The sequence below is a fragment of the Hermetia illucens genome, chromosome 5 (genome assembly GCF_905115235.1).
Source record: "Hermetia illucens chromosome 5, iHerIll2.2.curated.20191125, whole genome shotgun sequence".
NCBI classification, from domain to species: domain Eukaryota; kingdom Metazoa; phylum Arthropoda; class Insecta; order Diptera; family Stratiomyidae; genus Hermetia; species Hermetia illucens.
Window position 1 is genome coordinate 77594259 of NC_051853.1, and position 24754 is coordinate 77619012.

The 24754-nt window shown below is 43.4% G+C and overlaps 1 protein-coding gene across 2 annotated transcripts in view; it reads right to left on the minus strand.

Annotated features, from left to right (window-relative positions):
- The window catches only part of LOC119658349 (double-stranded RNA-specific editase Adar), a 123272-nt gene that overhangs the window by 91795 nt on the left and 6723 nt on the right, over window positions 1-24754 (minus strand). The gene's annotated exons all lie outside the window — the stretch shown is intronic.

A 24754-nucleotide genomic window follows, 5' to 3' on the forward strand; every position in this document is an offset into this window, starting at 1 on the left:
GGCCGATATGTGGATTTTTCTCCCCTCTAGCATGTGAAGGATCCAACTGATTAGCAGCGGTTCGATTCCATGCTGTCTCGCCGCATCACAAATTGCCGCGAATAAGGCATAATTGAAGGAACCTTCGATGTCCATGAATGCGCCCAAGGCGTATTCTTTTTCGAACATAGTCTTTTCAATTTTTGCCGTAAGTTCATGGAGTGTTGTCTCCGTGGATTTGCCTTTCTGGTAAGCGTGTTGCCTATGGTGAAGTGGCCACTTAGGAATGTGCGTATTCCTTATGAATCGAGTTACTAGTCTCTCTAGTCCTTTTAGTAGAAAGGACGTTAAACTGATCGGTCGGAAGCTTTTTGCGTCTGTGTGTTTCCTTGGTTTGGGAATGAATAACACCTTCACATCACCCCATTTAATAGGAATATAAGCGTGTGCTAGGCATGTGCGATAAATATTCCGAATATGTAGATCCAGAGCATTCATTCCTTCTATTACTAGCGCAGGAATGATTCCATCCGGAGCTGCAGACTTGTATCTATGAAACGAGTTAAATGCCCATTTTACTCGCTCCAGTGATACTACTTTGCATACCAGATTCCAGTCTTCGGTTGAGGACTGTATGCACCTGGTGGCTCCGAGATTAGATTCTGGATGCTGCCTGGGAAATGCACTTCAAGCAAATGGTTTGCCGTTTCTTCATCGCTTTCTGTGTACCTTCCGTTCTGTAAACGTAAATAATCCAGTTTCAGGTTACGTTCTTAAATCAGAATCCGCTTCAGCTTTGAGGTTGCCTCAAGAGAGTTAGTCTCTTCGCAAAAGCTTCTCCATGACGACCGTTTAGTCGTTCTGATAACGATTCCAGCTAGCACCTGAATCACACTTCAGAGCACAATTGAGGAGCATCCTTGTCGTTCTCCTCTGTTCTGCCAAATCCCTTCTTTGGCATTTTGAGTGGACAGCTTTGTTCGAAAGCTTCTCTCACGCTAGTTGTGATCATCTGGGTTGTCTTCTCAATTCCAGCAATGGATCTGATGCGCTTCCCAGGGATATTTACTTCTTAGTAGGGTATACGCTAGTGAACTTGTTTCTACTGTTCTGCGCCAAATACTTTTGAAGCGAGCTGCCCGTCGGCTATCCTGGGAAAGTGTATTTCACTGCATTGAGTAGCCAGTAATGGAGTTGTCGCCTATTCTGAATGTGTGAACTATCCACTGCCACTTCAGTCTTCCGGTCACATCCCGTACGTATCGTCTATTGAACTCCTCCGGAGAAGATGGTCGTTGATAACAATAGGAAATAATACGTGTGATAAGATGCAACTTTGGCGGACTTCGCCTTGGATCTTAAATTTCACTTCGATGCAGCAAATCATAAGCGGATCTGATCAGCTATTAGTGTCTCCGAAATGTCCCTTTTGTGTAGAGCACTCCAGATACACTCTATGGAAAGATTTGTCGAAATCGATGAAGAGCAGATAAAACGAAGATGTTGTTGATCAATTTTTCGTTGATCTTTGATTTCGTATACCCTTCTGAAATCATTGTGTTCTCCGCCATCTTCCGCTTCCCTGACTTGCGCAATTGTAAATTATCTTTAGTCGAGGCGTACACTCTGCTGAGCTTCCCGGGCTTTGGCTCGGTATCGGAGTTCGAGCCCGTTGCGCCCACTACCGCTCGCATCCATCAATGGAGACTTCAACCCCTTCTCTTCATCGATCCGCCATCACAATTCTGCAGTCAGCCAGATTTCATGACGCCCCTTCGGGACATGGTCAACGACTTACTTTATGGCGGCCCAATGCTAACCGATATTCTCAGGCGGGTTACTCAGTGTATTTGCCGTCCGATCAGCAAAATAGATCTCGCATTGTCGAGCGACAGCCCTTTGGGGGGTGGCCAACGACCTGAGTGATATTCGACAAAAGAACAGTTTTGATGGCGATTCAATGGACATCAACAATCTCAGGTGTCAGTGAGTGTAAACCCAACTGCCCCAACTGACCTTATGGCTGTGCTCGAACAAAGTGCCATCAATCAAGAGGCGGTAGAAGCTGCAGAAATCCAGAAACCTGCCCCCATTATGGTTATGGTCGTCTACACCGTGTGTCCCCACCACATGTCCGAGGAAGACTCGGAGAGAGAACGAAAGCACATCGCCAATAGTGTGGCAAAAGGGAGAGAATTACTTTCCAGAGCCCCTCTATTTTACTCCGCTTAGGCCCAGAATATCCAGTTTATTTTTTTGAAATTCTTGATCGATCTGAAAAACTATTGTTTTGGTTGATTGATTTTGCAAGATGAGCATCCCAGCTGACTATCGTTAACCAACAAACCAGAAAGAATGACGACGGACCCGCACCTTTGTGTATTTTCCTGCGCTAAGCCATTTCGAATATCTTTCAGCATGAACTGCGGGGTCCCAAGCCCATGTGATATCTAAACCTTTATGAAATCGCCCCCTTCATTTGCGGTGGAGTTCTTGAGGTTATTAAGAAAAAACCGAGAGTGAAGCGATCCTAAGATTAAGTTCGAAACTATAATTGTATATAAAATATAATTTTATATCTTATTATCTACATTGCCGTAGTGGGCTAACTCAATAAAAAAGGTTATCTAGAAAACTAGAGAAGAATCCAAAACTAGGCCAACCTCCAAGCTAAGTTGAAGAAGAGTAGGATAGGAGTTAAAATGTGGTCGCGAACGGTGGACTTTGGATAACAGATGACCACCAGTTTCAACTAGCCGTGTCTTGAAAAAAAGAAGTTCTGCTGAAACTCAAAACTAAACTTTGATGACTACGATTCAACACTGAGATTATTCATGGAGCACCTGGGTAAAATTCTCCATATATTCATATGCAAACCAATCCAATTGGGATCCAAACCGGGGCCAACGGGCAGGCCCTTTTGTCGCAATAACCCACACGCTAAGCTCCAATCAGCGCCACCTTCTGAAGCCAAAACCTTACCCACGGATAAACATTTGCCTCCGGACAAGCCTTAACCCCCGGAGTGTTCCCAGTTCAAGAGGAAAGGTGCATTGAAGCAGCAGCAGATCAAAGCTCAACCCAAATGATAACAGAAGCGGCGCTGTCATGAGTTACGATAGTGAACGCTGAGAACTGCTTCAGGGCCTAGATGCATATTAGATTATTGCGCCATCGATTATTATTATAAACCAGGCTTATGAAGGTACGAATGATTGCTTCAGGCAGTATTGCTCCTCCCTAAACGATGTGTAAAAGGATACACAAGTAATTCTGGAAAGGGCTTTGTGAGCCTTTCCAGAATTACTTCGATAATGACTTTCTCTAGCTTCCAGATGGGGATCGAAATGGTGCTCGAACAGCTTGGTGTACAGAGCAATCTTATTACCAACATTTCGATCCTGTTGGGCAGCAAAGCAAGATAATGAACTGACCGATTACGAACTTTCATTCCAATCGGTGTGTTTAAAGCGGAGTTTAAGGAAGTTCGAGAACAAATGCGATGCCTACTCTTCTACGGGCTACGCTACAAGTTCCGTGAAAGGAAGGCGTAGTCCACGGCATCTTCATTTAAGGCAAAGAAGAGGTACAATTTACCAAACAGATTTGCAACATTGCAAAGCGGGCATTACACGTATCATTCGTCGAAACAAATGCTACAAGACATTTTGATATCTCAAACAAAAATCATGTGTGTGGAAATTAGAGACATGAAACTCCGACATGTTGTTCTATTGTATACCAACTGAAACGCCAGACCCCGGTCATGCATGATCGTTCGAAAAATACTTGCAGGCTACTCTGTGATGGCGACACAAAAACGTGCTCAGCTTATTTTCTTTACAACGAGCACGAACGTTCTTAAAAGCTATCCACTATGAAAAGAGTAAAGACATGGATACAACGCGATATTAATTGCATATTTGTTGGGGAAGTTCTATCATCTAAACTCGAACGATATAACGGTGCTGTTCCTTAGAATTGTGGCTCTTGCCGGATCTGGTTCTCAGGCCTCAAACGCGTTGATTTTGTAGTGAGCATAGAACTAACTTTAGCCACATCACACATCTCACTACGAGGAAGACACATTGGGCGACGTAAAAACTAGTGCTGATCACCATAATCCATTGGAAGTGCATGGAAACCATTGCCCGAAATTGAGAAAAGAATCCAGATGTTCACAAATAGCATGAGAGAAAAGTTACCCAAACAATACGACAAACAAGTGTGCATGTTGGAAAAGGAAGGATGATATCATCCCGACGATAATACACCTGATTAAGAAGAAGACGAGTCATCGGCGGCTAAAAACAAATTGTACCAACTCGTCCTCCAGCCTGGGAGCTGGATAGGGCTTACAACGCTACAAGCAGACCCAAACTCCGTCGCCTCGAGGGAAGCATCGGACTGAATTGACTACAGAACGACGACAACGAAAACGTAGTAACGATTAGCGTATTTTCTCATGAAACGTGCAGTCCCTGTACAGAAAAGGAGCTGCAATACAGCTAGCCGATACACTGCCCCAATGCATATAGAGCTGATTAACAACGTTACAAGAGATGCACTGGAGAGAGACTGGTTTCCTAGAGTAGAGTGGCCATCCGGTGAACCATGTGCTCGGAGTATGTTTCTTAATCAGTCCAAAAATGAAATCTTCCTTTATCGGCTTTAAAAACATAAGCGGACGGCCAAGCGCTCTGAGTTTGCGAGCCAAATTTTGAAATATAAGCACCTTTAACGCCCCTACAGAGCAAACTGCAGAACCGGAGAAGGAGGCAGTAGATCGTAGCCTGGTCCATGTATGATATTAAAATCATACTTGGATACGTCAGCTACCATAGTTCATACTAAACTACCAATGACTACCGACTGAAAGTCCTGGGAGTTTCACATGAGCACGTGCCGTATAGAAATAATCCCACGGTCCTCGGCCTGCTTTACATTGAGTGCAGGCTTAGCATTCTTAACAGTGAATGCAAGGCCTATCAAACACCTCTGCCCCGAGTTGTACAGCGTAACTCCACGCTGGGCCCACGAAGAGCTCCGCCCGCGACATAGACGCAACCACCATGAAATTCCCAAAAGGGGGCCAAACGCAAATAACCGAGCCGAGAGCGCATCTCTCAGGAATTCTTCTAGAACACATGCTCTTAGAGGACCACCCCAATTCCCACGGTAACAGATAGCCTCCGGTGAGGCTCCATGGCAAGAGCTACTTCACATGAGTCCCTTTCAAATTCGGGCCTGATCGTTCTAGAGATGCAGCATCGGCAAATGATCTTTTCTACCATCTGAAAAGCATTATTACAAAGGTTCGACGGTGAATGTATGCTAGCAACAGAACGCGCGGGCAAGCGCTGAGATATATCACGAACTCCTTCGAGTGCAGAAGCAACTTCCCAGATAGAAAAAGGAAGTTCGGGAGAACCCGTAGCTCTGTGAACTCCAGAAGTACAGGGAGCAATCGAACCAGGCGCGCAGATTTTATAAACAAGTGATTATACTTGATGCTCATTCTGCTAAGACAAAGAGGGAAATCTGTTTTCCGACCATATAGGTATATTGCAGCGATGGGTTGAATACTTTGATAAACTGCTCAACAATGCAAATATCAGCGAGTTGAAAATACCGACAACTGAAGGCGACAGACAAATCCTGGGAGAAACAGTTCGTGCAATTCATTGGCTTAAAAAGCATAAGTGGCCAGGGGCTGATGGAATTACAGAGAAATTGGTTAAATATGGAGGGGACCAGCTCCACCAAATGATTCATCACATGACGTTCAAGGTCTGGGACACCGATGGTGTAGACCAGGAAATCAGGCAGCTTTTAGGGATTTCGAGTTGGTGGCCCCTCGGCGTAAAACCGGAATGTCTGGAGTTCCTTACTAAGGAAGGTCTAGACCAGGTAGCGATTTTGTTTTTTTATTTTATTAACTTATATAACAGCAAAGCTAATACGGGTTATACTAATAAGTTTCTACCCAATGTCGCTATGTAGTCTACACAGTTCCTGATAACATTGTGCTTCAGTTTCATTACCATGACACTTAAGTCTGTGCCAGTGATACCCTCACAGCAGCGAGAAAAACACATACATTCCCTCTGTTGACCGTTACGAGTGGTGGCAAACGTGACACGTTGTGGTGTACTGTGCCCCATGACAAAACAAAGTTTACTAATGCGATGGTCCGGAAACTCGAAAATATAAATAATAATTAATTTAAAATCGAATGTATGCATGCTTCTTAGAACACCTCAAAAACGTGATCGCAGAAAATTGCAGGTTGCTTTACCTTCTCTTCATCGATTTCGAAAAGGCTTTTCAACTATGTCAATAAAATGAACTTAGATTACTCTATCTAACATCTATTGTCAGAGGTAAAATCTAAAGTCCGAAACGGAATTCGACAGATTTACATCTTGTCACTGATGCTCTTTCCTTTCGTTTTCGATGAAGACCTCCATGATTTGCTTGGAAGACGCGAAGAACTTCAATAGACCACGATTGCCATTGCCTCAAACACGTCGACTATAATGATGGCATCCGCTAGTCATTTTGAGCGAGTCGTGGACTTTGATTAAATGGCTTTAGATTTGAAGAGAAGGCATGCAAAATCGGGCTGAAAATAAATACAAACAAAACCAAGGTTTGTAGTCTGACTGGTAGTCACCCTCTTTTTATCTGTATTAACGGACAGAGCATTGAAGGCATGATCAATTTTTATATGTAAGCGAAGCGTTATTCTGCCAACGCTGGCACCGAGCTTCATTTCATTCGACATATAAACAGCGCGATTTGTCCAAAATCATGCCACTGGAAAGCTAGAATTGTGAGGAAAGAGTGGAGACTTTTCGTGCTGCAGAGAGCTGAAACACATCTCAGTAAACCGACAAAGATATTACATTGGTGACTAAATACCGAATTTCACCAACCAGATACGGCTTCCTTTCAAGGCCAACCATGTGATTCAGGGTGAGTAAGCTGACTTACTGGAATAAACGAAATTTCAACAATTAATTCGACAACAATCTTTCAATCTTCAAACCAGTCGAATGTTCAGGTCATTGATTAACAACAGTCCGACCAATCCTGAACGATGATTCGTGAATTAATCTCTCGGTAATACGGCTCGATACTAAAATCGATTTGCCCTTTACTCAGTACATCATCACTAATACAAAACACAAACAGGATTCATGAAAGTATTTATCGATTGACTTCCATTTGATAAACCGACTATGAATACCTCCAACATCACTACAGAGGAACCACATCACAATAAAGTCAACGAAAATAAAAGATTAGGGCCAAGGATTTCATAGGGCTCAATTTCAGATCATTGCATCTGAGATATAAAGTCACCAGATATTTCTGCGACGGGGAGTAAGCTTACGCGAAGCTTTTTCCGTATTAGAAGCAAATCAAGCTAAACATAAATCCGATAAAAATGCGAAGATTATCTTTGATAGGTATCATAGGAGCTTTGTAATTCACACAAACTGTAACGAACTCAGAGTTTCTTTGTTAGATTGAGTTGGTGGCGATTTTGGTTGCTCATCACCGAAAGCCTCTGCAGTTGCGAATGTGACTTCCACAATCGTTTGTTATCATTCGCGTATTTTTTTGTGTGTGAAAGTTGATAGCCGTCGCTGTTGGTTGAAAACTATGAGTGATATAAACATGTGGAGATAAGGAAAAGCTGCGCATTGTATCCAAGACAATATGTTGTTATGATTTGTTATCAACACTCACAAAACAAGCTTAATCTTGTATCCACTCAACTATTATAATTGAGCCAATTATTGACATAATGACGCGGTTATCTCTTGATTAATGCCCATTAAGAGGTAATCATCTTTTCCACCTAATTCCTAAGTCAGACAAGGCAGATCATCCATTTATCAATTAATTAAACTATTTTGGTCGTTTAATTAAGTGCCTCGCATCCTTTCGCCATCAGCTTTTGTAATTTGGAAAGGACTTTCTTCCGTTTTATGTGGTAACTTTCCATCAAGCACCAATTTTAATTAGGGCTCTATTGTCCAGTAGCACTGCAGCGAGCGAAAAAAGGCATTATATATGCGCAACAAGTATATCCTTATTATCTTTTATCCACTGGACCGCTAAGTTCTGCTTTTCAACATCTTAATAAAGAAAAGTTTTCTTTTCGCATTATATATGAAATCAGCGCTGAGGTTCTAGTAGAGCTGCTCGCTTCATATCCAACAGACCGAAAAGTCATATTGGCAAGTTTTATTTCATTTTCCCTAGACGACATTCTTCCACATATATTCATGTGAATGCTATGTGAGTCGGGTAGATGCTATATTGCTTTTTCCACCATGCCTAGAACTTCCTGCCACGAAAGGCGTGATGAAAGTTAATATTTCTTAGACATTGTCAGGGCCGGGAAAAAGGAAATGTTGATATTGCTTTGCGCGACTTTTTCACCTTCGTGGCACATTCAGACATCATAACAATTATGGAATGATTGCCACCTAATAAATACTGTTTCCAACATTTCCTTTTAATTCATAAACTTCTATTGGAGTGAAGGTCACATTCGTATAAGAAATCCAACCCAAATGATATCACAAATGTGTTTAGATGTTTGTAATTGAGCAATAGCTAATCAAACTTTTCCTGATCGAAATTTCTATAATGGGGTCCGACCTTCTTCTACTACATGGGAGCCGGTCTGGGTAATGCTAACCACCTTATTTGGGGTGGTTTTGATGGTAGGGCCAGTGTTGGTTAAAGTGAAAACTTTCTAGGGACCAAAAACACTTTCAAAACGCGACATCTATCATTCCCAATTATTGGTTCATAAGAGGGTGAATCGTATTGGGACACAAGTCCAATTTCGGAATATTTGCGCACTTCTGGATAAGGGACCCCCGGAACGCTGGACATTTTTATGTTAGATGAGTTCAGATAGCAGCACTCTGGAGACCACTGTTCTCCTCTTGTAGCATTCTGCTGTCGTCCTCGGGAAAGCCTAGCTGAAGTGGCGACTGGCTACGAAATCCCAACGCAAAATTTCAATTTCAGAATTCTAGAACATTTCAATTGTACAGTGTTAGCAACTAACAGAGATATAATCCAGAAGAGGCTTTGAAAATATAAGCGCAAGGCTATGCACTCTGAGCTTGCGAGGCAAATTTAGAAATATAAGCCTCATAAACATCCATGCCTCTACAGAGGAGACTGCAGAGTCGGAGAAGGATAGCTTATACGAGGCAGTTGAGAAGACCCTCGAAGCCTGTCCCAAGTATGATATCAAAATCATACTTGGGGATTTCAACAGTCAAGTTGGGACGGAGCACGTATCCAGGCGATACGTCGGCTCCCATAGCTTACATAGGGACACCAATGATAACGGATTGCGCATTATCCAGTTAGCCGTATCACACGAAACGGTTGTTGCAAGCACCTGGTTTGCGCGAAAAGCAGTTCACAAACATACAGACGGGACCACTTTCAATCAAATTGATTGAACGCCGCCACCTCTCAGCCTTGATGAATGTCAGAACATAAAGGGGGCCAATATAGACTCGGACCACTATCTTGTTGGTATGGTGCTCCGAGCTCAAATTACGACACCACCTACATTCCCCTCTGAGAATCAGGTGAGAATGAATACTGAAGCCATCCACAACATAGCTCTCCGCGACACCTATAAGAGGGAAATGGATGCCGCAATAACCGCAGTCAATAGAGGACCTGGAGATGAAGCATCAACAAATGATCTTCACAATCACCTGAAGAACGTTATCATGGATACGGCCACAAACATACTTGGCCCCAGCCACAAAAGGAGTCGGAACGGCTGGTTTGACGATGAATGTAAGCTAGCTACGGAGCAGAAGAATGCTGCATACCGAGTAATGTTGCATTCTCAAAGAACGCGAGCACGCGCACAGACTTATCACGAACTCCGTCGAGCGGAGAAGTGACTTCACAGACGGAAAAAGGAAGCCTGGGAGAACCAACAAATCTGTGAACTACAAAAGTACAGGGAGCAAGCAACCGCACCAGCCGCGGAAGTTTTATCAACAAGTCAGGAGGATGAAGCCTTATACACCTCGATGCTCATCCTGCCGAGACAAAGAGGGAAATTTGATTTCCGACAGAATGGGCATATTGGAGCGATGGGTTGAGTACTTTGATGAGCTACTGAACAATCAGAACATCGGCTAGTTGGAGGTCCCACCAACTGAAGATGACGGACAAGTACTGCCACCACCAAGTATAGGAGAAACATTCCGTGCAATTCATCGGCTTAAAAATCATAAGTCGCCCGGAGCCGATGAAATTACAGCCGAATTAGTTAAATATGGAGGTGACCAATTACACCAAATGGTTCATCATCTTCCGCTCAAGGTATGGGACAGCGAATCAATGCCTGACGATTGGCAAAGAGGCATTATCTGTCTCGTACATAAAAAGGGAGATATCACACAGTGCAGCAATTATAGAGGTATCATGTTGCTGAGTACTATCTATAAGGTATTCCCTGCTATAATATCTTGCTAGGCCGGATAGCCCCATACGCCCAGAACATCATTGGCCCACACCAAAGAGGCTTCACTCCAGGCAAATCAGCAACAGATCAGATTTTTTCTCTGCGGTAAGTGATGGAAAAACTGTTGGAATATGGACAACAGTTGCACCATCTATTCATCGACTTTAAAGCCGCCTATGATAGCATAGCCATAGCGTATCCCGACGAAATTGATAATACTGAATAGGCTAACCCTGCCCAATATGCGAGGCCAGAAAAAAGCAGCAGGATTACTCTCAAGATCATTCGACATCAACGACGGTCTACGACAAAGGGATGCCCAATTATGCGTCCTCTTTAACCTGGCCCTCGAGAAAGTGATCCGTAATGCTGAGGTAAATGCAAGAGGTACGATCCTCTATAAGTCCACCCACCCAACTACTAGGCTATGCTGACGATATCGACATCATGGGAAGAACCACTCGATACGTACAAACTGCCTTCATCCAGATCGAGCAGGCGGCGCGAGATCTTGGGCTGGACATCAATGAAGGCAAGATAAAGTATATGGTGGCAACGTCAGCACCGAAAACCAATCAACCAACAACATCAAACCGCACTGGCCAAACACGAAGAATAAGGATAGGAGAATACAACTTTGAGACCGTTGATAATTTCTCCTATCTAGGGTCGAAAATCACAACCGACAACAGCTACGATGATGAAATCCGCGCACGGTTGTTGTCAGCCAACAGAGGCTATTTCAATTTAAAAAAAACTGTTCCGTTCGAAACGTCTCACCATAGGGTCAAAGCTCTTACTATACGAGACAATGATCTTGCCAGTCGTCATGTATTCCTCGGAAACTCGGGTTCTTAGCAAGAAAAATTCCGAACTCTTGGCCGCATTCGAGAGAAGAATCCTCCGAAGAATTTTTGGGACCCCACATGAGGATGGACGATTCCGTAGCCTACACAATGACGAAATCTATGAGCGATACCACGACCGTCCGGTTGTGGATAAAATCCGGTTCAATAGGTTACGGTGGGCGGATCACTTAATCCGTATGGATGAGGATAATTCCACCCGGAAAGGCTATAAGAGCAATATTTATGGTAGAAAAAGAAGACGAGGCAGACCCTGCCTAAGATGGAGCGACGGCGTAGGTCAGGACACCAGGCAGCTTTTAGGGATATCGAAATGGTGGACCTCGGCGCAAAACCGGGATGTCTGGAGTTCGTTATTAAGGCAGGCCTAGACCGGATACCGGTTGGTGCGCCGTTGATGATGAATCCAGAAGAGGCTTCCGAAAGATGGCATTGTAATCGTCATGGCAGATCTAAATGCCATAGCAGGTTTTGACAGCACTTTGCTCAGACATATGATAGGAAAAGGATCTTGACCATTGCAACACTAATGGTGAAATGTTTATGAGTTCCTTAAGCTTCCACCTAATCGTCATTGGTGGCATTGTTCATGCATAGAGCTTCTCATAAGATCGTAGAGTTTACAACTCACTAGGAGGGACAGAGTTGATGAGACGGTAATCCGCCTATGAATATTGAACAGCATTGGGCCGCGATTAAAAATGCTCTCTCTCGGGCGATACTCAGGCCGTCGGCCAGCTCCCGAGGGGCCGCCACAGAATCTAGCTTACTACCTAAACGCGGAAGCGGATCAATTAACCTATGGGATTAAAGGCTCTTCTGATCGCTCTAAGTGGAGATCAGGGTGGCGAACCTTAATTCGACGACCCACGATACCGTTTGAAATCCCAGAAAGGTCAGTGCAGTATGAGCCTTGGCAAAAATAAATTTATTATTACGCAAGGAAACAAAAAATTTATTATTACGCAAAGTAGTTAGAAATCTTTAGATGCCCAATTTCTACAAGGGAGAGGGTATTAGCGTGCTTCCTGCTGCCGCGAAGACATTAACTAAAATCACCTTAGAACGCATCAAAGAATACCTCGAAACTATAATCGACAAAAACCCGGCTGGTTTCCGCTTTCGATTCCTTTATGACGGCCGCACTAGCACCGTTGAGATAATTGGGAAACAGCGTCAGGAATTTAGATCAACGCTAAACCTACTCTTCGTCGAATTCGAGAAAGCTTTCGAAAGCGTCACCAAGGAGTGTATTTGGAATGTCTAGCTGAAGAGAAACCTATAATTTGAGGTCCAAGCGTAGTGCGCTAGAGTCGCATTTGTTAGCGACAGTATTCCAATGGAACAAGACATCATTTCTCAAATACCTCGACCGTGCTATTGACGCCTGCTTGCCCTGTATATATTGGAAGCGTTATTTTCATGCCGCTTGATACACTAACACCAATAGATTTGTCATCGATGTTTTATCCGAAACGCGGTCACCTCGAACCTAGCATCAAGTTTAGACCGTTTAATGTGATACTTTTTCACAAATTGTCCACATCATGACTCGAGGCACTTGTGTGTATGGGGCGGGGGAGACGCATAGCGTCTGAGCACTCAGAGTGTAGTGGTCTATTGTACTCGATACCGCCATCCAATGGAATATACCAGATTCACTGATATATTTCAGCATCTCCGTTAGTGAGTGTGATGCAACCCTTTGCAGTTGAGGTCTAACACGTCTATATACAGGGTACGGCAGCATAACTTCCTTTTTTAAAATGCGTGCGACTCAGTTAGTTGATGTCATAGCGGGGCGCTAGTGGTCTCGTTCAAGAAGGGATACTGTAAAGTTTTGTCCCGACACGGTTCAGTCGCCATCATGCGTTGGAATAGTGAGGAGCGTGCCTTTGCCGTTGAGGTTTACTTTTCAAGCGGATGTTCGGTTATTGCAACACAGCGTACATTTCGGAATCGCTTTAATTTAGCCCCGTTGGCTCCCGTCCCAGACCGCGAATCAATTGTTACATGGGTCACTACATTCAGACAAACTGCAAGTGCGACAAAAGGAAGATTTGGAGTCCCTCGGCCCGTTAGATCACCTGAGAACATTGAAGCAGTGAGAGCGTCAATGTTGCGATCGCCACGGCGTTCTGCGCGCAAACACGCATCTGCCCTTGGACTATTCGATCGTTCTGTGAGAAGAATTCTTCGTGATGATTTTCATTTTCATCCCTATAAGATGACGATAGTGCAGGAAACTTTCAGAACGTGACTTCAATTCTCGGATGAACGCGTGTGAGCTTGTTCTTGATGTCGTTTTCGAGGGTGCTATTGTTTTTTTAGCGATGAAGCCCATTTTCATTTGTGTGGGTCGGTTAACAAACAAAACATGCGCTACTGGGCTGACACCAACCCTCGAGAATTGCATCAAAAGCCTTTGCATTCACCCAAAGTCACAGTTTGGTGTGCAATTTTCTCAGCTGGAATTATTGGTCCCTGGTTTTTTGAGGAAAATGAGGTTACAGTGACAGTGAATTACCGGTATGTAAACATGCTACAGAATTTTTTTTCCCACGGCTAGAAAATTTGGATTTGGGGGACACTTGGTTTCAACAAGACAGTGCAACAGCACACACTTCAAGAGCATCGACGGCTGTTTTGAGGGAACACTTTCCAGAGCGCCTTATCTCAATTAGAGGCGATTTGGAATGGCCGGCACGCTCTCCCGATCTGTCCCCTTGTGATTTTTTTCTATGGGGTTTTTTGAAATCCCGTGTTTATGTGAACCGTCCAAGAACCCTAGAAGACCAACATCCAAGAAGAAATTGCCAACATAACACCTGCTATACTAACAAGAGTCATGACAAACGCCAGAAATCGGTTTACGCAATGTATGGAGAATGGGGGACGTCACCTAACAGATTTGATCTTCAAAACAATGTAAATAAAAACTTTAGACATGTACCTACATTATAAAAAATAAATAAATATTTTCCGATGCATACAATAGTTTTTATTGAGTTTTGAAAAAAGGAAGTTATGCTGCCGCACCCTGTATGATATAGTAAATTTTCGGTGCATTCCACTTGATCATTCAGTCACTCACAACACTTCTGTAAGTCATAATGCTTTTCGGCAGGATATAGATATGTCAAGTGTCTTTATTTGTTTCTGACAGGAAAACTTTGGTGTGCCGACTGGTTTTAGGTTTTACCTCTTTTTCTAATGGGAACTATTTCCCTTTTTTATAGCAATATTGGTCAATGCTATTCTTTTGTTAAAGCATATGTGGTGGCCAAGTACTCATAGAAGTTCCATGACATTGAATCTAAATATAGAATTGAAACATTTCTGAATAATTTTTGAGCTGATAAAGACTACTCAACGTAGTCAGGGCGACTTAACTAGGAAAAGAAGATTTGAGAAAATAGTGGCCCACTAATGCAGTGAGTGGCATAAAAATTTGACATTCATACCTTTTTGTTAGGGCATTAGAAAATGTCAAATGCGCAAACGCGGTAAACTAATAAAGTGTTTGCAAAGAGTCAGGTTGCTGTGTTACATAAAATAAACAGTATTCGCGGAGTTATTAATTTTAAAGGTTTTGTGCAAAACAAAATCTCATTAAAATCCGGTCAATGTTTGTCTGCACAAGTAATTTTCTCGGAAGTGGGTGTACCGATTGGCATGAAATTCAGTGGATGATTGGGAACTGTGAACGCCCACAAAGGCAGTTACATTATTCTACGTTGAGTTTAAGAGCCATATATACAAAAGGAGAATTTTCACAGAATATGGTATACCCAGTGGTAGTTAAAAACTTGACAACTTTCCATCGCATTTCTAGGGAAGCGATTAATTGCATAGTCAACAACATAGTGGAAGCTAAAAATACTTTTAAAACATGACGTCTATCATTCTCATAAAGTCAAGCAGTGGAATGCAAAGTAGATTGATGTAGTTCTCCGGGAGCCAAGATTCTTAGTTCGAGGTGAAGGCCACGCCCTGCACAAGGTCACGATACTATAAATAAGTTGCCCAGTAGACAAGTTGCAATAAGGGTAACTGATTGTATTCTATAGGAGCCCTATTGATACTTAGTCACCTTTTAGTTGGCTCTACTAGTGCCAGTAATTGTGCAATGCAGATACACTTTAGTTGGCTCTACTAGTGCCAGTAATTGTGCAATGCAGATACGCGCGTTGAAACCAAAACACACTCAAGCAAGGCAAAGGTTTCCTGTATTTCGGGCGATTGTAATTAAATTTACCTTCGAGCTTACTTTTTATAATATATATTTGAAATACAAATTTTACTTTAAGATGATATGTTTGGTTACAAGTCAACTGTACAAATGAAAATGAAACGTAAAATGAATGTGACCGACTTAGTCAGCGGTTGGCAACTTAATAATCAAAAACGTTAGAGGCAGAAGAGAAGTCTCGCTTCATCTGTTTCTTTTCTGCCCCTAACTCATGGCACACTTTTCTCGCCGGTCCCCCACTCCCGTGGCGTGCTCCGCAAAGTGGACAGATCCGCGCCATCTATTCATTCGCATTCGCAACATTCGAAATAAATTTCGAATGCCGCGAATCCTGCCGCGCCACATCACTCCGGCGAGAAAAGTGGACAGATCCGCGCCATCTATTCGTTCGCATTCGCAACATTCGAAATAAATTTCGAATGCCGCGAATCCTGCCGCGCCACATCCTCATTGAATAAGCCTGACCTTACAATGCTATTGGAGGCTATGGCACGGCGGACCTCCTGACCCCATATCGTGGGATTCAAAGGAGTTCTGTAAAAAATAAAAATAAAAAAAAAAAATAAAGAAAAATTAGGCGGCGAAGTCGAGTTTAACATTGGCCTGCTAGCAAGACCACAACCTACAAAGATCCATGAACAGAAGGCAAAAACCAGCAACAGTTCGTCTGAGGTTGGGATATTAGACGTCAGAGGGAAAAAAGATCTGAGTCGCGCAAGAACCACCGCTATCTTACGGAAGGTTTGGAACCGGAAGACGACCTAAAGAAGGATCAGGATAGCTTAAGTCTTCAACAGAAATTGAAGAAGAGAGCACCATCTCCGCAAGGGGGAAATAGTCCAAAGAAACCTGAACCGAAGAAGGAGAAAACATCGAGGACGCTGAGGGCTGGCTCCTACCTTAAAGCCAGGAAACATACCACTAGCTATGGTACAGCCGTCAAGGATATTCTATTGAATATTCTACCAAAATCATTTCTGAAACAAAACTCACTCGTGGAGAGCAGAAAATTATGGAAACCCTTATTGTTAGGCAGATGTGTCAGGGCTGGAATGGCAAAAGGAGTTCGACGGCATACGCTTTCGATCAGGTCCGACATTGGATGTATTACGCAGAGGACACACAAGAATGGCTTGAGAGGAGCAGAATTGTCGAAGTGATGAGGGTGGTATATTTAGGGAATAGGTAGTGACAATCTACCATCCCAAAACCACAGCAATCGGACTAAGAAACTCCTAACCTTACAATTACCAAAATGAGGGTGTACACACACGTTTGTGAAGAGTTATCAGATAACAAGAAGGCGAAGGAAAACTTTCACGACCTTAACTAAAGATTCGATAGTATCCGGTCACACGTGTACAAGAAGAAAACGAAAAGGGATACTTCGAAGGACACATCAAGAGAAAAATCCACTGAGATGCTTAAAGGAAACGTGGACCTTATGGAATTCGAAAGAACAGGAGGGGATGAGGAGGTAGACCTGCAGCCTATTAAAGAGACACTGGGCGATCTTCACATGCAGCTTCTAAGATTCAAAGTGGACTTCAAATGACAGGCAGGGGCCACATTGGAGTAGGACGATACTCTGACACTGAAGAGGAGCTCCAATATTAATGGAACATAAACCTTGCTCAAGAGCCTTGGGTGAGTCTGCAAGGAAGGCGCATGCAGGATATCTTTTGTGAAAGGTCCCAGAACCTACATGATTTTTAAAACCAACCTAAGGAAGATATGCCTTTGTTTCGATTGGAAGCCAGTGGGAAACTCGTGATGTAGTCATGGCACCGGGTCGCTTTCCAGGACAGGAAATAGCACCCGGATCGCACCAGAACAAGTCGTTAAACTCGTGAAATATTGCGAGAGAAATTAAGTACATCTTATTCTCGGCTGTGATGCCAACGCACGAGATTTGAAGACAACAAGCAAACAGGTGAATTTCTTTCTAATTAATCTTTAGTAATCTAGGAAATACGCCAATATTTGTGATTAATATTAGTTACGAGGTTCGACACAAGCCTAGAAATTACTCTCATGGGTGAGTTAATTAGAAATTGAAGAGTTTTGAGGAACTCTCCATGACGAAACGCATAATAATCAAAGTTGACTTTGAGATAATAGTAAGAAATCCCAGGAGAATGCATTGCGATTCTACGTAGGGCACCTGAGCAATAAAGTGCCTCATTTGGAGTTGGGCGCTGGTAAAAGGAATGAACTAGAATTGGAAACAATAGTGAAATATTTTCAGAGTCATCATTGACGCATATGAAGTCAGTTTTCCGGATAAGACACTTACGTCATCAATGAATGCACCCTGGTGGAACAGGAACCTAGCCGGAATGAGAACAGAGGTCCGTAACAGGAAGCTTTTCAAGCGGGCGCAAAAAAAGCGGGAACTCGCCAAAGTACAAAAAAGCACTGACGCCCTATAGTAGCGCGATCAGGGAAGCAAAGTGATACAGCTTCAGGAAATTATTCAAGAGGATTGAGCAAATCATAGAAATACCTAGACCATACAAAACAATAGCCAAATATAGAGCAACATCCTCTGATGAGAGAAGGTAGGCCCTTGGGATATGCACAAAGGGCATGGAGGCAGGCAAAAGTGGGTTTTATTCCAAAAGCGAGCAGAACTGATCATTTTTATCGTAAATCAAAGCAATGGGAGAGGTCTTAGCAAACTGTATTAAAACTAACATTCTAATATGTTATCCGTTACTCCATATCAACATGCTTACTGGGCAGGACGATCAACCGAAACTTCCCTGCATCAACTGACGGATGTATTACGCGATGTTATAGATACCAAAGAAATGGCACTGTTTGCCCTTTTGGAAGTCGAAGGAGCTTTCGAGAACACATTGCATGCAGAAATACGAAATGCAAGGTTCGCAAGGGAACACCCTGGTCTACTGAATAGGAAGAATGTTAGAGAATAGACAAATAGGAATGCCCACAGCTACAAATTCACTACTCAATGTTGTCCAAATCGTGGGGTATTATCACTACTAATGTGGAGTAGTGCTGAAATCGCATCTCTCGGGGAAGAATAAAATAAGCGCGTTGAATGTATTCGCTATCTCTTCACTGGCTTATACATTCGGAATATTGCAGTGGACGAAGACCGATCTGAAAAACGTCCAGCGGCGGATACGAACAACTATGTCCAAATTCCGAATGCACCATCGAAAGTCTGCCGTGGAGCAGATGAACCTGCCTCGTGACATCGGAAGTAGGGGCGTGGTTGACATGGCGGCACAACATCCTCGCCAAATCGATTCGCTGCGCGCTTATTTTTACAGCAAAGAGCAGGCGAGTCCTTTGCATGCGGCTGTCTGTAAGGCAGACTGTAGACTGCTCCACTTAACTTGAAGGATCGATCTTTCAATCCTCTGAGTGGGGTGAAGTCGGACCAAGAGCGGATCGATGAATAGAAGTCGAAGGCAATGCATGGTAAGTACGTGAATTGTCTTTGACAGCCATTTGTCGAACAGATGGTTGTGTGCTGGGGAGCTCTTTGCTGAGACGGAGGGGTTCATGTGTGCCATTCAGGACGACGTGGTCGCCATCGAGTTTATAAAGAGCTCATCATGAAAGAACGGATGGAGAACGACGTGCAGAATGTGTGCTTCGGCGTTAGAGACGTTGGACCATCTCATTTCTGGCTGTACTGTTATGGCACCGGTGCAATACATCACCAGGCATAGTGCTGTATGTAAGGTGATCCATCAAAACCTTGCATACAAGCATGGACTGATCACGGGAACATGTCCGGTTTACCGATATGAGCCGCAAGCAGTACTTGACAGTTCTGCTTACAGCATGTATTGAGACCGGCAAGTTCTGACTGATCGCCATACTTCACATAATAAGCCTGACGTACTGTTAGTTGACAAGACGGGTCGCTCCGCGTATATTATTGATGTTGCTCTACCCCATAATAGCAACATTGAACAGAAATACGTAGAGAGGAAGGTGAACTATAAGCCATTGGCTCGGGAAATTAAAGAAAGTTGGCGTCGCGAGCGGGTGGTTGTAGTTCCCATAATATTGTACAGGTATTGTACCCAAATTCTTCACGGCTTCCCTTTATGTCCTTTTGCTTTCGCACAGTCTGGTTCAAACCATGCAGAAGTAGTCTTCTTCTCGACGGATTCTCCCATTAACCTACTACCGGCCACCACCACCAGCGCCCCTTTAGTTTTTAAGTAGGTAGGATCGTCCGAGCCTGCTAGTATTAGGTAAAATCAGGCATCTGCCGAGATTGTGATAACTCGGAAATAATAATAATTGTTGGCGCAACAATCCATTTCGACCAGGGCCTTGAAGTGTGTTATAGCTCTTCATTCAAGACTGTAACGGTACACTACAGGATTATAGTACCTTATAGTAGGTGGTCAGCATTACCCTTATTACCCTGATTTGACTCAGATACTCATGCACAGTTGAGTCGACTGGTATCCAACGCCAAACCACGATGCAAATTCCACTGCCACCAGTGAGATTTATACTGCGATCTTCCGTACAGCAGCCTTGTGCTCTAAGCATTTAGCTATCCGGACACTATGAAACCATGATTTATTAAATTCCGGCATATCATCCAGTCGAGGCAAGTTGTAGTAGATCACTGATCACAATAAGGAATTGTATTGGGTTTCAAATTCTTCTGAAGCTTTACCTTGATGAAACATTTGACATTTTGCTCCATATGTCGCTGGGTATTAGCTTCTTTGCTATGCCTCTCTTGGGAAGACCACTTTCTGGCAGCGCTGCCCCGAAATCAATGGAAAGTAAGCTGAGCGATGAACATTATTGTGTGGGTTGCTCCATAGTGCCCTGCAGAGTATCTATGTGGTTAAACAAGAGAATCCATAGTGGAAAATATCGATCAAACTTGCGAAATAGGCATCTATAATCACGGCATTATTTTAGATAACCCTTCAATTGTAGCCCTAAGGAAGTGTCTTTTCTGGGATTTTAACGAAGCATAATTTTCCTCATCTTGAGTGTAAATATGTTTTAGTTCTCCTTGTTGATATTGATCAAAATATCTTTTGTCCCATTACCGGATCATTGGATTGGTATTCGGAACCAAGATTTCTAATGATTCGCATTGCTCGAATTTGTATGGTGGAAGAAAAGCATCGGACATGTTTGACGTTCTTAAATCACTTGGACGTGAAGAGTTCTACGCAGGGATTTGATGATGTTCGTATCATGTATGGATATATGGGAGGGGGAAACATACTCAAGAAAACCATCTAGGCGCCATCAACACAGTAGACAGCAGTAGATGAACATGCGCCACGCGCCAGTTAGCTACCAGTTAGCAGCTACGGCCACGGTAACACCGTAGATGGAATACCTCGAGAAATCTGGGCATCCCCCACGGACTATGTCACACGCAAGCTGCACTCTGCTGTGGACCTTCCAACCAGAGCAAAGTGGAAGACTGGCGGCGTGTTGCAAGACTATGACACGGTATTCTTTACGGACGGATCAAAGATGGCCTATGGAGTCGGCGCGGGAGTTTTCTCGAATACACACGGTGCATTCAAGTCGTATGGTCTCCCAGGTTTCACCAGTGTATTCCAGGCGGAAGTACTGGCGATATTGGAAGTTTGTCGATGGCTGGAGCGTGTTTCGAGCCCCAAGCGTAACATAGCCATTTTGACCGACAGCCAAGCGGCCATGAAGGCCTTGTCCTCAACGACGACATCTTCCCGGCTGGTGGGGCAGTGCAGAAACGCGCTCAACCATCTGGGCGGCACTCACTCTCACTCTCCTCTGGGTTACCGGGCATAGGAACATAGAGGGGAATGAGCGGGCTGATGGATTGGCCAGGCAAGGCTCTGCTCTTGGCAGTCTCTCGGTGAATACAGTCGGAGTTCCGCTTGCGGCTGTCGGGGGCCGAGTCTACTCGCACTACCTAGCAGCCGCTAGGTAGGCTCTGGGATTGCCCAGCTCTGGCTCGAGTCAGGCTGCGGACACTGGGTAAACCATTCTTTGGGGACCTCAGCGAGATTTCTAGCTGCACGGTCGGAGAGCTGCTTTCCTTCGTGAATGCTACGGGCTGGCTCTGAAGATTCGAGCCGGCTGGGCTTTGCTTCACTGTTCCCATAACAACAGTCACGGTATTAGGAGTTTGTGGCATCAAAACGACGCACCAAAGCGCTAATTGGGCTCCTCGGAGCGGCCACTGATACCTACCTACCCTACCCAGCTACCTCGTACCTAACCCGCGTATACGCAATCACATTCCGTGCCGCCTAGATACTGTATGAAGTCTCCTTGCGGATAGAATTATTAATAATATTTAATTGCATCAGTTATCCTGATGGGAACTTCAGAGAAAATGATTCAATTGTGTTTTTCCTCTTGGAACGAACAAAGCTGACAAAAAATGTATCCAGGCAATTAAACTGGACTCCAAATCTTAAACTTTACTGGCTATAAGTGACATTCAAATTTACTCCATTGAGAAATGAAAGTCAAACTTTCTGATTATTTCTCCGATAAACTGTTGTTAGAAACATTTAATTTTAAATTCATTTTATCTGAAAGATCGATATCGCAAATAAAGAAGCTAACGGAAGATTATAGTACTCTAGGAGTGTCAAAGTTGTTACGTATTTAATGATAACGATGAAGTTCAGTTATCAACAATTTTGAAGTGCGAATAATACAGGGAGGCCTGTATGATTAACTTAAAATAAAGGTAATTTTGAATGTTTATATTTATTATCCAAAAGATATTATGATTAAATTCCGTTAAGAAATATCCCAAGAATTTTTGTGCGGATCTTGGATGGCTTAGAGCACTAAACTTTCTCGGTGTAACCATGAACGTGTTGGTCAGAAGTGGATAGATCACACACTATCCAATTGGGTCCACTATTCCATATGACATAGCCAGGGAGAAACTGTAAACAGCCATGAGAGAATTCCATATCCCGACGAAATTGGTAAGATTGACTGGGCTGACCCTGACTAATGTGCGAGACCAGAGCAGGCTCACACTCGAGACCACTTGACATAAACAACGGTCTAATACTACAAGGAGATGCCCTATCGGGCAGCCTTTTTAACTTGGCCCTGGAAAAAGTAATCCGTGATGCTGAGGTAAATGCGAGCACCTCTTTAAGTCTACCCAACTACTGGTCTATGCTGACGATATCTACATCATGGAAAGAACGACCCGAGACGTGCAAACTAGCATTCATCCAGATCGAGGCAAGACCAAATATATGGTGGCAACTTTTACACCAAACAACCAACAACATCAAACCACACTGGTCAAACGAGAACAATGAAGATAGGAGAGTTTGAGATCGTTGATAATTTTTCCTATTTGGGGTCGAAAATCACAACCGATAACAGCTACGACGATGAAATCCGTGCACGGTTGTTCGCAATCAACAGAGCCTATTTCAGCATACAAAAAGCTGTTTCGCTCGAAACATCTTACTAGCTCTTACTATACAAGACAATGATCTTGCCAGTTCTCCGAAGAATTGTTGACCCCGTACATGATGGACGATTCCGAGCCTATATAACGACGAAATCTATGAGCGATACCATATCCGTCCGGCTGTGGATAAAATCCGGCTCAATAGGTTGCGGTGGGCGGGACACTTATCCGTATGGAAGAGGACGATCTAGTCCGAAAAGTAAAAGATAGAAGAAGACGAGGCAGACCCTGCCTGAGATGAAACGATGGCTTAGGCGAGCACGCCGGACAGCTTTTAGGAATATCGGCGGACCTCGGTGAAAAACCGGGATGTCTGGAGTTCCTGGATGCAGCTTGGATTCAAAGCAAGAAGATTTTCCCATTAATTATGGATACTTTCCGGTTAAAGATGGTGTATTTGAAATTTTGTTCAAATCAAAACATCTCTGATATCCTCAGAATGTCCTTTAGTGGCGACTGATATGATCTTGCCGTAAAAACCGATGTTTTATGAGTGAATTCAATCATTTTCAGTCGCTTCAGTTGAATTAAGACTGGCAGATCTGTAAGTGACCGTAGATCTAGCGCCAAAGGGTTCATGGTAGTAATATTGATTAGGGAGTTCGAAGTCAAACGAGTAATCAGGCCTTAATTTGAAAAAAAAATCCCGAGGTTTCATTTGAACTTCCATCGTTTACTGGGTCCAAACCGATAACAAAATCAATACGTATACAAACTCTTGTAAACAATTATCACACTCAATTTTCCTCTCTTCAACGAATTCATTATGTTCAGATGTAACAATTGCTGAATCACTTGAAAAGCCCCCATACATAGCCAGTCATAATTTTTGCAGTTTATGGCAGATACATTTAAATGAATTAAGTGCAGTTGACCAATACTTCCTGTCTAAATTTTCCGTCAAACCAGAAGCCGTAGGGTGTTTTTATACTGTTATCGCTGAGTTTTATTTGACAAAAATCACAATCAAAACTGAGACCTGCATGACTAAAAGTTACAAGGAGAATATGCATCTCAGTCTACCAGCTTTATTAGCCTATAACAGGTGTAGATTCTGGCCGATAAAGGGCAAACCTATTGTCCGAAATATAGTTGAGCAATATGTACGAGAGCCAAGCCTACTGTGTTTAATCACAACCGAGCTGTAATGAATTCCCATCTAAGGAGAACTAGTGAGCGAACTGTCATGCACTCATCGTTCCTCACATACGGAAACACAAAACCTTTCATACCTGAAGTATCCAACTTCCGGTTTCCCGACTTGTTTAATAATAATAATCGTTGGTGAAACAATCCCTATTGGATCAGAGCCTTGAAGTGTGTTAGAGCACTTCATTCGAGACCGTAACGTAACACTACACATTGCTTGTAACGGGGTCACATTGACCAAAACCCAACCTTGAGGGCCGGTTGGTAGCGTTTAATCCTGTTTTTTTTGGAGCGAGAGACTCGTCTTAATTCGTCTTTCGTTTAGAAGGAACTATTATCAATCACCATATGGATGTGCAGGTCGGGTTCGGTAGCAGAGTTGCTGGTGCTGGTTCAATAGGCGTTTTCCAGGATTTGTTCTCCATCTTGGAAGGGGATAACCGTTAAAAGGGACACCCGACCTGAGTGCGACAACTGATGGGATACTTGCATATTTGCCGCTTAAT